Source organism: Schistocerca serialis, chromosome 6 (genome assembly GCF_023864345.2).
Source record: "Schistocerca serialis cubense isolate TAMUIC-IGC-003099 chromosome 6, iqSchSeri2.2, whole genome shotgun sequence".
Taxonomy (NCBI): domain Eukaryota; kingdom Metazoa; phylum Arthropoda; class Insecta; order Orthoptera; family Acrididae; genus Schistocerca; species Schistocerca serialis.
Genome location: NC_064643.1, coordinates 493,820,854 through 493,825,338, shown reverse-complemented (window position 1 = coordinate 493,825,338; position 4,485 = coordinate 493,820,854). Strand labels below are relative to the sequence as shown.

At 42.6% G+C, this 4,485-nt stretch overlaps 1 non-coding gene across 1 annotated transcript; it reads right to left on the bottom strand.

The window, feature by feature from the left end:
• Positions 1-1,841: 1,841 nt before the first annotated feature.
• On the bottom strand, positions 1,842-1,916 carry Trnap-ugg (transfer RNA proline (anticodon UGG)). Its single transcript has one exon. It is a non-coding gene; the product is annotated as a tRNA-Pro (tRNA).
• Positions 1,917-4,485: the final 2,569 nt, after the last annotated feature.

Genomic DNA, 4,485 nt, shown 5'->3' with positions numbered 1-4,485 from the left:
AACACTTACGCTCAGATTTGAATTAATAACTATGTACAGAACATCATGTGATGTTTTCTTAATATCAAAATAAACAAATATATGAATTCTTAGCTGCTGTAGTCCACTTTTCAGTACATTTCACACACTCAAGTTTCTTCGTTAGTTCTTCAAAAGAGCTGAAATTAACCTTCTTATTATATTGTATTCCTGCAGCAACTTAACACTGGATTCTATTGCTGATTTCAGTGCAGCAGCCTCACGTTTTTGCTACTTTTCACATCGAGATTCCCTGTTGGATGGCATTGTCTTGGATAAGTAGGATGGCTAGTTAGGAAATTTGCACGGTACAGCAGTTTTTCTGAGTTTTGGGTTGCTTAGAGGTGAAGTTACTGTGACTCCCGTCTTCCAATCTGCTGCCCTCGTTTCCCTTAATAGATTGCCTTCGAAAAAGTGTAGGTGACATACCTACGAAGAGATGAAAGATATACGGTATTGACATTCTAAAACTTTTACTACGAAACTTCGTTAAACAGCTAGGTACTTTAGTCATACTATCAGTGCTTAAAATGAAAGATACTTACCACAGAATGCTTGCTAGGAATAAAATTATCGCTTTTGATTGCAGATAACCATTTTCCACGCATTTTTTTCACCTGAAGGGAATGTATAAATACGTGCACTTTGTTCTTACCGTTGTAGTAACTGACACAGCCAGGTACACAACACTTGTTGACCATTCTATTGACTAAAGCTGAGCTGTTAAAGATACCTTAGGCCTCAGGAACCACTACAGTGATTTCCAACATCATTTCAATCCAATTAAGTAGCACAGATAAACCAAGGCCGTTAACAGTTAGAAACATTAAGCTCCTTTGGCGGGAAGGCAACATCACAATCATGTAGAGTCGTTTGCAAACAATCTACTGTCGTGACTCTGGCTAGTTCCACATAACCGGCATAGGTGGCGTTGCTGGAGCGTAGCCGGTGGACCGTGACATCACAGCCTGATTCTGTGAGTTGGGAGGCCTTGTCTTTTAGGTGGCGTTGGTTCAGCCCGGACGGCCTGTATCTCAGATCGCGTAAGACGAGACGCGATCTGACCACGTGCGTCTCGAGTGCGCAGTGCTCGTTTCGAGTGCTACGTCTGCAGCGCTCATCTCATCTACGTCTTGAAGGTTAATGAAGCTTCACGTAATCTATCCAAGTGTGCAGAATAAACTAAAGTTGAAAGCGCTATTTTGCCGCATCATCAGCAGTCTCATTTAGTTTTACATTTCCGTACAAGAGGTTTAACGAAACGTAGCTAAGAATCTGTATACAACAAAAATAGCGGAAGCACAAATGCAAGTATGTCCGACATCCTGTGGAAATATCAGAAGAGCGAAAACGGACAGGGGCTGCGGATAGGTGGCTCTGGATGGGAGTGTGAGTCGGCCGTGAAGCGAGCCGAGATACAGTCCGTACAAGTGCGATAACACTGTGTCCCGGATGCAGCTGTGGCTACCGCCCCGGCCAGTAAGCAGGAGATCCTAGGTCCGAATCCCGGTCCGGTACACATTTTCTCTCAACGCTGCCGATTCCGCATAATGTCCCAATGCTACTAACAGCAGTGATTCCTCCCCAAACCTTTCTTCAATTCTCCACCTTCATTTTATATATAAAGTTCAACAAATGCGGATTCTGCGTGGTGTCCGTTCTTTCGGATGTGTCCGAAAGAACATACAGCACACATTCACATTGGATTTGGCATGCTTAGTTTAAGGGGTGACGAGATATCTTGCCGAAGTTAGAATTACATATGAATACCTTCAGCTGCTGACGGGCGTTGATATATATCAACGGGGACAGGTGAAAATGTGTGCCCCAACCGGGACTCGAACCCGGGATCTCCAGCTTCCATGGCAGACGCTCTTTCCAGCTGAACTACCGAAGGCACAGAGGATAGTGAAACTGCAGGGACTATGTCCCGCACGCCTCCCGTGAGATCCACATTCTCACCTTGTATGTCCACACACTACATTCGTAGTGTCCCACCCCAACAGACTCATTACTCGTGTAAGACATTCTTACCAAGTCCCGTAAGAGTTAGGGGAATATGGGTGCATCCGCACAGGAGGAGGAGGTCATGGCTGTTATTGCCTGTCGCCACCCTGTTAGACACTCCCCCCCCCCCCCCCCATCCAGGCGATATATTCGCGTGAAAGAGAGAAAAGTTTTCGAAATGTTTCTCAATCATGTAACTGAGGTGGGGCTTTGGCACCAGCCCAAAATTCATCCAGTGGGATGTGAGATTCCACCTAGAAAGAATACCCGGGTTGTCCTTCATCGTTAATTCGATGTGCAGATACGATCTGGGACTGGGACACCTCCCCATTCTTGAAGTGGAGCTTCAGCACACATGGACAACCAGGCTGGTAGCTCGAGAATTTCTATCAAAGCGGAATAAATTGAGTCACGGGCGTAATACTGATTGTCATGGTTAAACAACGATTTTTAGTGCAAAGCAAGTTGCAAAACGAAAAGTGAGGTAGTATTATTTAACAAACTATCTATTAACGTTTGATTCCCCTTAGAGTTAAAACAGTGAATGGTGAATGAAGCTAATTTCGATCTATTTATAGAGTAATAAGCAATCAGGAACCCCAGAAAAACTCTATCGTCACCGCGGAAAAGCAAGTGAAATGAGTAATACTTTATACAGAACAGCTATGCGTTTTGGCCTCAGACCGCTGTGTCATCTTCAGCCAATGGCGTCATTTGGCGGTATGAGAAGGGTCGGCGGAAAGCGGACGTGGGGTCAGAACACTATTCACTGGTCGTTTTCGTCTTCGCCGATATTGGTGCCGCTACTTCTCATTCTAGTTCTAATACTTACCCTAAATATAAAGTAGAAGTAATTTTTATGCGTTTTAAAGCTTACGCGCAGCCAGCGGAAAACATTGTTACCTTTTCTGATAAAAGGACAATGAAGTACAATGAAACTGGTACTTCTTAACAATTCAGAGAAACCGGCGTGTAAGCTTGAGTCATATAAAATGTTTTGTTGAAAAAGTTTCTATAATAACATGCACAATGTGTTCAATTTTTTGAATTTTGCGAAACAGTGAAGGGCTATACAGAGAGTCTCAAGAGGAATGGTGAGCATTCAAGGATGTGACAAGAACCATCATTCGAAGCAATATGGTCTAGTCAACATAGGCTCTAAATTGCCTATCCTAAAAGATATGAGCACTTCATTTTCGAAAATGTGTAACAAATCTTTTCTAATGCAAACACGTTCACTTCCATATTTTGACGGGTGGTGGTATGGACCAAAACAAGAGAAAAATGACAAGTAAATATGACCTCCAAAGCGCGTACCGTTATGTCTATGAGCATTTGTTGAACTTCGCTGCCGGAAAAAAACTCCTCTACTGAACCAGTGCTCATAGCTATTAAGGCATGCATTTTAGCGCGTATGTTTACTAGAATATTTTGCTTCTAATTTCCTGTCATATCCATGAATATTGACAGTTCTCCATGGACACTCGTTATTAGTGCAGTGGCCATATTAGCAAAAGCCATTTCACTTCTGATATCGGTGGGACAAGACGAGCGCTGATGTGTGATGTGCCATAGTCACCGTCAAAATGTTTGAAACATTTAGGGCGGCAAATCTAGGGACTTGTAGAATCTCTGTATGAGTTTTTGAATTGAGAGAACTTTTCAACACTCGTGTTCGTGGACTTAAACTCTAAACTACAAAGTCTTCTTCAAAGACTTCGGGAAGTACAGCATCGACTTTGGATGGTTATCGTCAATAGAGTTTTTGAACATTGTACAGTAACGTGATGGCCAGTGCATTCTTGATCGAGGTCATGAATCAGTCTATCGTTGCCCTCACAGTATTAAGCAAAGTTTGAATATTTTCAACCGAACAGTACTCAGGATGTGTTAAGGACGTATATTCATTTCATCAACCATAATCCTCTCTCTAAATAATCAGGAAGTTAATAGAACAATATGGTAATGCGACAGGATTGTGACCGTTCTCTAGAGACATACGAAGCCAATCAACTTTAAATATCAGTTAAGAAAATAGTTAAGACCTTTTATAAGTCGGCCGGAGTGGCCGAGCGGTTCTAGGCGCCACAGTCTGGAACCGCCCGACCGCTACGGTCGCAGGCTCGAATCCTGCCTCGGGCATGGCTGTGTGTGTTGTCTTTAGGTTAGTTAGGTTTAAGTAGTTCTAAGTTATAGGGGACTGATGACCTCAGATGTTAAGTCCGATAGTGCTCAGAGCCATTTGATTTGAACCTTTTATACAAGACGAGTGGAACTTGTAAAATATCCTGTACGAATATCAAATTACTTACATTAGACGTATTCCTTGAATCTCGCCTAGAGGAGTCTCCGCAATATAGAAGGAATTCAATGATGGACATTTAAGTTAAATATAATGCAGTGTAATGAGTTAACATCACGAAAGACTACTTTATTAAGATTTCTGCGAAGATACTCATC